This window comes from Spinacia oleracea, chromosome 1, assembly GCF_020520425.1.
Source record: "Spinacia oleracea cultivar Varoflay chromosome 1, BTI_SOV_V1, whole genome shotgun sequence".
Classification (NCBI taxonomy): domain Eukaryota; kingdom Viridiplantae; phylum Streptophyta; class Magnoliopsida; order Caryophyllales; family Amaranthaceae; genus Spinacia; species Spinacia oleracea.
This window is the reverse complement of record NC_079487.1, coordinates 37423787-37436481: the sequence shown is the minus strand read 5'-3', so window position 1 is coordinate 37436481 and position 12695 is coordinate 37423787. Positions and strand designations below refer to the sequence as shown.

Here is a 12695-nt window from a genome sequence, read left to right as displayed (position 1 = left end):
TAATTCAATCTTCAAAACTTCAAAAATCCTACAAATGCTCTAACATCAAGAGCAATTGGGTGTTCAAATCGGAGGCATAACTTAACCCTAACAAGGCAATCCGAATTCCAATTCTAAATAACTATGATTTATTATAGTCTTTTACTTCTTTAATCCAAGATCCAAACTCCAATGATGTTTATGTTTGAGTTCATACTCATGACAAACTAGGAAAAATGTACAAAGATGCAATCTTTGGGAAGATTACACTCTTGAAATCTCTCTCAAATAATTTTCCATGCACCATTTCAATATTCAAATGCAAGTTTACAAGCTTTGGTTTCAAAAATGATTAGTAAAATGAGGAACTTTCACTATTGAAATATTTTCTCTTTACAACAATCATCATACAATCTTACAAAACTCAAACCTTTTCAAAGTTCAAGGATGTTTATGAAAAGTGCAACCCCTTTTCTAAACTAGAACATATGAACATTAAAGTTCATAATACAAAATTCATTGTTCAAGTCAATGATGTTTAAATGAGAGAAAATCTCTTTAAACTAGAACATTTCAAAACATGGATTATGTTAAAGATGAGATCTTTCTAGCATGAAATCTCTTAATCTTTGATGTTGAACCTCCCTTTTCAAGTTCAAGTTCTATTTCAAGTTTAAGTTCTATTTCAATGTTCAAAATCAATGACACTTTAAGATTAGCAACTCATCTAAAGTTAAGATTTTTAGAGAATTGAATTCGTGTCGGGCACACTTATTATTAAGAAGTTGCTTGGCGTTCGGATTTCAAATACAATTGCTATTTCAATATTGCAATTTCAATAACGCACCTTTATCCTCTTAATTTACTTAAGTGATGATTTCTATTACTATTTCTCTTATTATTACTATGGTTGCAATTTCAATATCGCACCCCTTTTACTCGCCATTTTCAAGGCGATGAGGTTTTGCACCTAAACGGTGTTGTACGCATTTCAATAATTCCTTTTCTACTTGTGATGATGGTTTACTTGCTTATTGTATTCATCACCCAACATTGTAAGTACAACAAAATAAAAAAAAGGTTACATCACGCTTAACGAAGATAATTTTTGGACAAACCGGCCATAGGTTCCTAAAATTAAATTTTAAGAAAAGTGACCACATACAAGTAGCAATTTCGATGTTCTAAAATGCATGCTCCAACCAACCTAGTGCCATGATTAGGATTTCTCAAAAAAATCCTTGTCTTTTATTTGAATATATTTCTAAAGCCTACCAAAATAAGCGGTTCGTTCCCATACCCGAATCTCACACATTTAGTTTTAAGATTCAATGCCTTGTCCAAAAAGAGTCATCTTTGATTATTTGAAACGGGACCCTTAATATGTTTGGTGGCGACTCCGTCAAGGTCCAATATTTGAAAGTCGTAGGGGTCTTTACGTAGACTTTTATATATATAAGGTCCAATTTACATTAATTCTCGTTAGTTATGTTATCAATTCGAATAGTAGTAACCTAATTTTGTTAATTCATTTGAAGAACAAAAACCCCCAAATTGGATTTAAACCCTAATTAAAGAACAAAAACATAAAATTGATACCTGTAATGAGCAGAATTTTCCTTGGTTTGAGCACATAAACGAACGATTCACAAATTAAAGTAAAACCCCTAACCTAATTGAAGTATTGAAATGGATTGGAAATTTCGGGGAAAATTTTGGGGTTAAGATGAAGAAAATCGTGGAAGATTGAAACAATATAAGGAGGGAAATCCTAAACTAGCCGTTAGTGGGCCCCATGTGACGGAATTTTGGATGGAAACTGTTAAGAGGTAGTAAACAATAAATTATGGGAAGTTTAAGGTAGTAAAATAAAATAAAAATTACATAAGGTAGTAATTACAAAAGTTGGTTATTTAAAAGGTAGTAAATACGAAATTTTCCGAAGATTAATTCCAAGTGTAGAATCCTTTGAAGCTTCTAATAAATTTCTTTCTCTTTAATCTTTTAATTTCAATTTTGCTCTTCAATTTTGTTCACTTTGTTATTGTTGGTGATTTACTTCATACTTAGAATACTCTAAAAGCTTGCTTGTTTGATTTTATTGATTTCAGTTTTGTTTTTTGTTTAATTAGCATGTTTCATTGTTTGAATTCCATACTTAGATTGCTTTCTCTTTCCATGGCTCTTGAGTAGTTGCTTGCTAGGGATAGGGATGAAGATTGGGAATTATTTATGGATTTTTGAAGGGAATTCATGATGATGTTGTGATTAAATTTTGATTTGATGATTAGGATTTCCATGTCTAGTTAGATTAGTAGTTGTAAATGCTAATTCTAGTTAGTTGATTGGAATGCTTCATGTTAGTTTGGCAAGAGATTGTGATTTAGTATTAGCATGAGGATGAACTATTTCTACTTGTTAGTTATTTAGTCTAGGGGTCATGCGAAAGCTCTCCCTCGGATTAGGCAACTTAATGCATTCTATCTGAGAGGTGGCGAATGCAACATTTTCCGGTTTTCCCCTAATTATCATGTCTTTGCAATATCAAAGTGATTGAACCTTCATCCTTCCCTAATGAAACCAAGACTATCCCCAATTCCCTAGTTTGTTCCTTTTGATTCCTCCTTCTAATTAGTTGTTAGCTTGTCATGATCCTATTTCCTTTTCATTTCTAAACTAGCTTGATCCTGTTGAACTCTCTCATACCGCTCTCTTGGGACGATCCTATGGTTGTCACTATAGTCAATATAGTTGGTTTGTTTAGGTGGTTTATAAATATTTTTTGATAGGGTGGTTATTGGTTAACGACACAATAATCGTCTATCACCCTACTTTGAGTAAGTCTTTTTACGTGAAGACTATTTCCTGGCGTATGCTCCAGGGTTGTACCATATGTAATTCTGATTATACGATTCGTAGCTTTTTCATTATTTATCGACTTTTTTAAGCGTTTTTATTGATTTTGACCATGTTGTTGACCCTAAACTATGTGTCCGGCTAGTTAATTTCACATAGCACATATAGTTTCTACACAAAACTAACAACAAGCATGAATTCAGATACGGATGCGCATTTAGTTTATGTTGAGTCTCCATGGTAATAGGCTGGTGTCAAAAAGGTAAACCTATCGCCAATTCCACGAAAGTCCTCGGTCGAAGTAGCCGGGTTCATGAACGAATTTTATCAAGGCCTATCTGGTACACATTGGAATGGCATGCACTGAGAATGGACCTAGGAGATAAGCGGTTTGATTTGGGTGGATGTTCTACATTGCAAACATGCCAAGTTGACAACATGCGAAGCGCGTGCACCCCCCTGGGCTAGCAGGTGTCCTGATTCCGGGCTTCCGAGATGTAACATGCCAAGGAAGCCAAGAATGGTATGCGGTTCTATCGCGATCATTCGTCACATTGAATACTTCAGGTCGTCCCAACTTAATAAGGAAGTAAATGAGGCCTAGCGTTCGTTTCCTGCCATACAACTTCATCACCGACGCACTATTTGCACAAGTACTTCAAAATTGTCCCTAGCGGAGTCGCCACTATGAGGGGGTTAATAATTAGGACGAGCGCACTTTTCCTATGGAATCGGCTCGAACGACTTTCCCTCGGGATATGGCAATCATATTAAGTATAAGAGCCGAGCTAACTGTGGCCGTTAACCTCTTTTTACTAGTATGTAGGAGTCGTCATTCAGTTTTACAACTACATTTAATAAAACTGACAAAACCCGGTTATAGTGATACGCCAATAAAGTCGGAGCTAAAGAAAGCGCATTCAACCACAACGGCCATAGGTTCGCTTGTGATCCCTGTTATGGAGATCGCTCAACGTACATCCAGCGGAGTAGAGATTGAGAGTTTGGGGGACGTTTACTAATACAGGGAGTGCTCGGTATTAGGCACGAGGCGGTCCTTACTAGTTCAATGCGACGACGAACGGGACATGCGTTATGCTACATTACTAATCTGAGTTGTTTTTAATGCCCAAATAATTTAGATAAGAAAGATCAAGAGCTGTTTTAAGTAGATTTAAGGTACCTAACAGTAATAGGTTTGTCCAGAAATTACCTGATTAGTCGTGATCAATATACTGATTATTATGAATACTGGGGACGTTTACTAATACGGGGAGTGCCCGATAATAGCCCACGAGGCGGTCCTTACTAGTTCAATGCGACGACGAACAGAACATGCGTTATGTTACATTACTAATCTGTGTTGTTTTTAATGCCCAAATTATTTATCTAAGCAAAGTATGCGTTATGTTACATTACTAATCTGTGTTGTTTTTAATGCCCAAATTATTTATCTAAGCAAAGTCAAGAGCTGTTTTAAGTAGATTTAAGATACCTAACAGTAACAGGTTTGTCCAGAAATTATCTGATTAGTCGTGATCAATATACTGATTATTATGAATACGGGGGACGTTTACTAATACGGGGAGTGATCGGTATTAGCCAATGAGGCGGTCCTTACTAGTTCAATGCGACAACGAACGGGACATGCGTTATGCAACATTACTAATCTGTGTTTTTTTTAATGCCCAAAAAATTTACCTAAACAAGGTCAAGATCTGTTTTAAGTAGATTAAGGTGTTGAAAGTAGTAAATAAAGTAGATTTCAGGTTACATATTAGCTTAGGCTATAATGCAGTTCTCAAGAACACTAACCACTTGTCTTTACTATCCTTCTTGTTATGCTTCGAACTTTCCGGTAACTGACTAACTGTGTGCTTCGATTCTTCCAAAGTTTCCTTTGGATTCCTTAGTTCAGGCTTGTTAATTGGTTAGAGTTTCGGCAGTATTTGAGGTAGGATGAATGCTTCCGCGGACGGAGTCTTCTTAACAATGACTTACTACGGCAAACTATTGCTAATATGGGACAAAGTGAAGCTTCGGTCAACACTCAAGCTTATGGTTTTTTGGTTGATCGTTGGTACCGATTTCCGGAGTTTTGAGGGCTGTATTTATAGTGTAACATGTCAATTTATGATAGACGTTTGAAGAGACAAAAGTTTACTAGAAATCAAATGGTTGTGCCAAAATGTTCTAGCGCATTAAACAACTGCGCTGGAAAATTATAGCGCGTGCCAGGGCGCACCAACTTTGTTGTTTGTTGAGTCATTGACAGCTGTTTCAGATTTCTATCCGTGTCGTGTTTAGCAGAGAACCAAAATATAGTGCTAGAATATTATGGCGCTGATGCGCTGGAAATATGTGGTGCGTGAATGCCACGCGCTAGAATTTTTTGGCGCTGGTGTTTGTTGTCCACCTGTTTCCCGGTTTTTCCGGTTTTATTCCAAATTTCTATCTCATTCTTGGTTTTATCTCTTTGATGATATTAGTTGGAGTGCAACTCTTATCTTTTCTAAAGGATTAATTGTAATGCAAAACAGTCACTTGAAAATCTATCTTACACAGCTGCTATTGCAGGTAGCGGGTTAATATGGCGGTTACTATAAGTAGAAGTTACTAAAAATGGAAATACAGGTTTCTGGGTCACATCATTCAGTCACAGTTCGTTCGTCGCATACTTAGGAAAGGCGTTGACAAGCAGTGTTTGGTTTCATCATTGAACTTACCGCTTCGGGCCTAGGGACAAATGTAGATGTCTACACATTCTACCATGGAAGTACATCTCTTCATGATTTAATGTTTTTCTAGTTTTTCGTTTCTTATCAATTAATGATATTTGTTTAAGTTTGCATGCTGTTTCACTTAAGCATTTCATTTTGCCTTAACTTTGTCTTAAAAAGTTCTAGTATTTGGTGATTTCCTACAAATTACTCATTCACGAGCGAGGGCCTCTACGTAATAAGGCCAACCGTAGTTTAAGGGCAGTACCCCTAGACACCTTTATTTTCCCTACATAATAAGGTGTTATTTCTTGTTCACGTATAGCGTCTACACATATATCAATTTTTTTACAATTCTTAGAAAATGATAATGGAAGTTACGTACTAGTTTTGTAAATTGTGCACCGCCCATATGTGAAACTCAATATGGAGGTAATTGTTAAAAAACGGAGGACGTACTTTGTTTTTAAACTTCCTCTTTTTTAAATAACACAATTATTTAGTCACGTTTACCAATGCACGATTTAAAACATTAATATCTTGAATTATGGATAAGAAAAAATTATAAAAAGTTAATATTTAAAGTATATTTATCGGATTTTTCATGAAATACCCCCGAGGTTTAAGTTTATTCACCAAATACCCTCGTGGTATTCACCAAATACACAGGAGGTTTCATTTTCTTGCATTAAATATCCTTAATGATCCTTGGAGGCTAACGACGTTAACTAGGCGTTAATGTACTGTTACTATTATACCCCTATTCTGGCGCAATTCAAAACCTCGACCTTTCTAACATGGAAAATTCGACTTTCTCTCTCTCATTCAATTCACGCGTCTTCGTCTTCTACTGCTACTTCTATTATCATCGTCATCATCTCCTTCAAATCTACCAGACCAGTTCATCATTTAAGGGTTTTGTGATTTGTGAATTTAAATTTTTGTGAATTTAATGTTTTTCGAGGTTCAATCTGGTGAAATTGGGTATTCTCAGTTCAATTATTTTTAGGGTTTTGGGTATTTTCTGAATTCAAATAATTTTGAGGGGTTTGTGGGGTTTCTATAGGAGAGAGAAAATATGGAAGGAGCTTGTTCAGTTGGGACGATGGAAGGCAGGATTAATTCAGAAGAATTGGAGCAAAAATTAGAGATGAAGGAGAAAAATCACCACAATAACAACATTAACAATAAATTGAAGAGGATTAAAAGATTTGGAAATTTCAAGAAGAAGAAAAATAGAAGTTCTGATGATGATCTAATTGCTTCTTCTCCTCAGAGGTTTTATTCCGGCGAGTTGAGTTTCTCAGGTGATCTTAACCCAAATTCTTATATGAGACTGTCCTCACCATCAACTGATGGTGAGACCAGTTCACACTTGCGAATTTAGGTATGTTACTTCTATAGTTTAGACATGTTACTTTTTTTTTTTTATAATTTTAGAGGAGGTACTTTTTTTAGTTTAGGTATGTTACTTATATAGTTTATACATGTTACTTTTTTTATACGGAGTAGTTTTAGGGGAGATACCTTCTTAGTTTAGGTATGTTACTTCTATAGTTTAGACATGTTACTTTTTTTTTTATAATTTTAGAGGAGATACTTGTTGTTGGATCTTTTACGGTGATGACGTGTCACGCGTTCCTCGGAGGTATCAAGTATGAGCTGGCACGAACTTGTGGCAACCTGCAAAACAAGAATATTCCCGTAGGAATATTCCCTCCGATGCTTAAGTAAGTATAAGCTAGAGAGAGAAGTAATTTGTAGAAAGAAGGCAGAGCAAACACTAGTAGAAAAAACCCCTGTTGCAACCCCCTTGTTGCAGCGTACATGTAATAATACGCTTCAACAACCAGTAGGTCAACGCGGGTCAAACTTTATAAAGGGTTGTTGCAGCGTACAAATTAATTGCCCGCAGCAAGAGAGTTTTTTGCAGCGTACAAAGTAAAAGCCCCCTGCAATAGCCCATTTATTTTGCAGCGTACAGATAAAAGCCCGCTGCAATAAAAAAATTTCGCTGCAAAACTAATTAAGAAAAACATTTCGGATCTCAAACCTAAGGACGCTCATACTCCCTCTTCTTCCCTCAGCTTTCCCTGCGTACTCTCTCACCTCCTCATTCTTCTTCTTCTTCATCTGCTCTCTTTCTCTCTCCTAAATCCCTTCTTTCTCCGCCTGAACCACCACCTTGAATTCTGTCGCTGCCCTACCCCCTCCCATCGTCATCCCCGCAGTTCCTTCACTCCACCACACTCAATTTTACATCTTATCTTTCGCTTCAAGAAATTTGAAAGGGGAGACGTAAAAAATGGGAACCCGAGAAGTGTACGAGGAGAAGCTTCGAACTGGAAATGTGTATCACCATGATCCCACCATTAATCCTGGCCTCGGCACCCCTCGCTGCCCCCGTTGTCTCTCTCTCCTCGACTCCGATTCTGTATATTCTCTTTGACCCTTGTTAATTTTTTTATTGTTTTATTGTTTTTCTCTGCCTTTTTCTATGCACATAAACTGTTCGATGATTTGTCTCTCAGAAATTTCTTGCATTTCTGACGATTTCCCTTTTTGGGTTTCTTTTTGATTTAGAAAAATGGTGAATGGACAATTACTTCTGTCTTGCACGATGCTACAGCTGTGGTATGCTCTCTCTCTTTCTCTTTGCTTATACCCAGATAAGCCAGACTTCCCCCAATTCTGAGGTCCTTTTCGTGAATTCTCCCCCGTTTTCTCGCCGCGGTTTCTTCCCCAGGTAACTCCCATTTCGACGCTTTTTTCTGAATCCCCCCTTTTTTGTTCTAAGTTTTCTCTAATTCGTGGTTTTTTTGGGTTTTTTGCAAGTAATTGTTGAAATTGGGTGACAATTCGTCTTGGTTTTTGTGAAAATTTGCTCGACTCTTTCTCTCCAAGCATCTGGCCTTCGACCTCAGCCTTCGAACTCAGCCGCCTTCGAAATTGAGGAGGTATAGTTTTCTAACTTTTTGTATTTGTTTTTCCCTAATTTCGTATTTTTAGGGTTTGCTTTCAGTCAATTCTTGATTTTTCCCCTAATTTCGTATTTTTAGGGTTTGATAATATAAATTTTTCTTATTCTTATTTTTTGTGTTACTTGATCTTTTGGTGATACCACATTACAACTATGGGTTGGTTCTGTTTGTTTGTGCTATATTTTCTCTTGCAGTAAGACTTGTATGATGAAATTTCTATCTGTGCTATATTCTTCAATTTGCTAGAAGTTTCCTGTTTCTGTTAATTTGGTATCTTGTCAGGCTCTTTTTTGTTGCAGTCTTCTTGCTCCTATTCCCTTGTGTATTTAATTATTGTTTATATTTTTGGGTATGATGACCAGTGTGGGCAGTTGGATGGAAATAGGATTATAGGCTACTTGAAACTTGAAAGGGTTTTCAGTTTCATGGATTAACAAGTTCTGGTTGTTCATATTGATGAGGTATTGTAAAGCTGTTGATGATATTGTGCTCCACCATTTGATATATCCCGAGTTCATAGAGGCTAAAATATAATAAAAGTTTTTGGTCTTTTTAAGTTTAACCAAGTATTTGCATAGGCCGTTGCTTGGTGCTTAGAGGCATAAGGGTAATGTTTTAGTAATGGTATATTAGTATATATGTATTTTTTATGTATTTTTTAAAATATTAGTTAATTATTTTACGAAAAATACCACAACCTCTGTATTTCTCTCCACAGTTGTAAACTTGTAATAGGGCTATGAGGATCCAGGTCTGTTTCGCCAGCCTTGGACTGCTGTTTTCCGAACACATCTTATTACTGGTGTAACCGAACGCCTCACTCCCAAAGGTTACTTTTTTTTACTCTACCAATTTTACATTTCTTTCTTCACATTTTTATTACTTTTTCTTATGTTTTGCCAAACTCGTTTCTGAAATTTCATTTAACTTTATTGTACCAATAAATTCATTGTCAATCTTTCGAATGAATAATAATAATGTATAATTGCTTACATACTAATTATTTTTTTGTAAGATATGCCTCGGCTAGTAGCTTAGTCGGCCACTCGGAGTGGGTATAAGTTTCTTTTGGGGTAAAAATTAAAAATTAAAAATTAAAAATTACAAATAGAGGAAGGAGCATTCAAACATGTGGCCTACTAAGTATATTTTACACAAGTCCACGTTTTTTACCTTTAGTTCAAGACCTTATTGGTAGAGCGAGTATACTACTAACGAACCTAAGAACTCATTTCGAACTTACTACATGATTCATATGATTAGTTTTAAATTTCCAAGACTCAATCCAATCTATTTATGCACATTTGAGACTTGTTTGGCCATTATAGGTCATATTTAGGCTAATATGACATTTTCGCTCCCAACTTTGAACTAACAAACCTAAAAAATAATTTCAAACTTATTACATGATTCATATGATTATTTTTAACTTTTCAAAACTCAATCCGATCTATTATGCACATTTGAGACTTGTTTGGTCGTTATAGGTCATATTTAGGCTAAAATGAGACATTTTCGCTCCTAATCTTAAACTAAAGAACCTAAAGACTCATTTTAAACCCTTTACATGATTAATATGCTTAGTTTTAAGTTTCCAAGACTCCTTCCAATCTATTTATGCACATTTAAAGCTCATTGGGTCGTTATAGGTCATATTTAGCATAAAATGACATTTTCGCTCCCAACTTTGAACTAAAGAGCTTAATGACTTATTTTAAACTTATTACATTATTAGTATGTTTAGTTTTAAGTTTCCAAGACTTATTCCAATCTACTTATGCACATTTAAGGATTGTTTGGTCGTTATAGGTCTATTTAGGCCTAAATGAGACATTTTCACTCCCAAATTTGAACTAAAGAACCTAAGAACTCATTTTATACTTATTATACATTTAATATGCATAGTTTTAACTTTCTAAGACTCATTCGAATCTATTAATGCACATTTAAGGCTCATTGGTTCGTTATAGGTCATATTTAGGCTAAAATGATATTTTCGCTCCCAAATTTGAACTCAAGAACCTAAGGACTTATTTTAAACTTTGTACATGATTAATATGCTTAGTTTGAAGTTTCCAAGACTTATTCCAATCTATTTATGCACATTTAAGGTTTGTTTGGTCGTTATTGGCCATATTTAGGCTAAAATGAGCATTTTCTCTCCCAAATTTGAAATAAAGAACCTAAGGACTCATTTTAAACCTTTTAAATGATTAATATACTTAGCTTTAAGTTTCCAAGACTCGTTCCAATCTATTTATGCACATTTAAGGTTCATTGGGTCGTTATAGGTCTTATTTAGGCTGGATTGACATTTTCGCTCCCAACTTTGAACTAAAGAACCTAATGACTCATTTTAAACTTTTTACATGTTTAATATGCATAGTTTTAACTTTCTAAGACTCATTCCAATCTATTTACGCACATTTAAGGCTCATTGGGTCGTTATAGGTTTTATTTAGGCTATAATGACATTTTCGCTCCCAAATTTGAGCTACATAACCTAAGAATTCATTTTATACCTTTTACATGATTAATATGCTTAGCTTTAAGTTTCCAAGACTATTAGGACATTGTTATTAGTTGCTTGAATGTTAAAGTGTGATATTTAATTTGAATTTAATCTAATGCTTAGTTGAAATTTCTGTTTTTGTAAAGGTCTACACTCCGAGGAATGCGCCTATACTAGTGAGGAAATTGATGTGGTTCGTGAGCAACGGGCTAAGTGTTTTACCCGCAAGTATTTACTATTGGCTTGAGCGCGCTTGATCGAGGTGGTTTAGTTGTTATAGAACAATCGTTTACATTAAAATGTATGCGTACATTGAAATTGGAACGTATATTTGAATGTAGTACGTGCACTTTGGTTTTGGGATATATATATATGTATACAAAACACCAGTTATTATTTTTTATATTTGTTGATCTACAGGTTGCGATATTTTATTTATTGTTGTTGACAGGTTCCTATATTTGGTGTAAGACACCCTAGGTATAGATAAATAAAACTAAAATTTTCCCGCCAAAAGCACAACTTTGTTGCAGGGGGCATATACTTGTTCGCTGCAACAAGTGTGTAAAATTAGGCAAAAATCAAGACTTGTTGCAGCGTACAAAATGATGTACGCTGCAACAGACTGGTTTGTTGCAGCGGGCTTTTATTTGTACGCTGCAACAGACTGGTTTGTTGCAGCGTACAAATAAAAGCCCGCTGCAACAAACCAGTCTGTTGCAGCGTACATCATTTTGTACGCTGCAACAAGTCTTGATTTTTGCCTAATTTTACACACTTGTTGCAGCGTACATGCAAATGTACGCTGCAAAAAAGTACTTTTCGCAGCGTACATTGTACGCTGCAACAAGTCAATACTTGTTGCAGGCCCCCCAGTTGCAGCATACGATGTACGCTGCAACAGGGGTCTAAAAGCCCGCTGCAACAAGGGTTTTTTCTACTAGTGAAAAATAGTTTGAGGTTGGTGGGAATGAATTGATTGCCCCCTTTTACCTAGGGATCTACACTATTTATAGTACTAGGGTTTCTTGGGAACTAGTCCTGCATGATTGGATGCTCTGCAAGATCAAGACACGTGTCCTGCTAAGTTTTGGGGGCCTGATTTAGACCTGGTGGGCCTCTTAAGCGTTTGGGCCTTTCTTTCTGGGCTTTCACGATACAGCCATGTGGCGTTCTTTTAGGCTACATCATTTTCCCCTCAAGGAGGATGCCCCTCGCCCTTGTGGGGTAGGCTGCTTGATCGGAGGGAGTGCCACGTGGGGTTGCCTTCCAGAGCTTGGTTTCCCCCTTTAAAACCTTCAAAAGATCTCTCATTTTCCGTTTGTTGTTTCAAAGCAATTTTTTGTAGAGAGAGAAAGAGAATTTTGTTTGTCAAAGATCTGTCTGTGCTTGCATATGGGTGTTCTTGGATTCTTGTTCAGTGTTCTTGAGGCTTTGGACTATTTGCCTAGACTTCCCATCAGTTTGCTCATTTTTGTTAAGTTCTTTATCAAACTCTTGTTTTCTGCATGCTTATGGATTTTCTTTTCTTGTTGTTATAGTATCTTAGGGAGGTGTCTTGTTAGTTGCAACTCTCTTTCTTTCTTTTTGCTAAAGTCAGACGTCCTGTTCCCTATGCAGGACGGCATGGCTCGAATTAGGCAAACA

General features: G+C 36.1%; 1 long non-coding RNA gene across 3 annotated transcripts; it reads left to right on the top strand.

Moving 5' to 3' along the window:
- The first annotated feature begins 7611 nt into the window (after positions 1-7611).
- Positions 7612-11461, top strand: LOC110806029 (uncharacterized). Of its 3 annotated transcripts, XR_008925831.1 has the most exons (5): positions 7618-7989; positions 8139-8301; positions 8391-8512; positions 9255-9365; positions 11195-11461. It is a non-coding gene; the product is annotated as an uncharacterized lncRNA (long non-coding RNA). The 3 variants fall into 3 exon arrangements; XR_008925830.1 differs by having other exon boundaries at positions 7612-7989; positions 8139-8512; XR_008925832.1 differs by lacking the exon at positions 9255-9365 and having other exon boundaries at positions 7619-7989; positions 8139-8512.
- The last annotated feature ends 1234 nt before the right edge of the window (positions 11462-12695 follow it).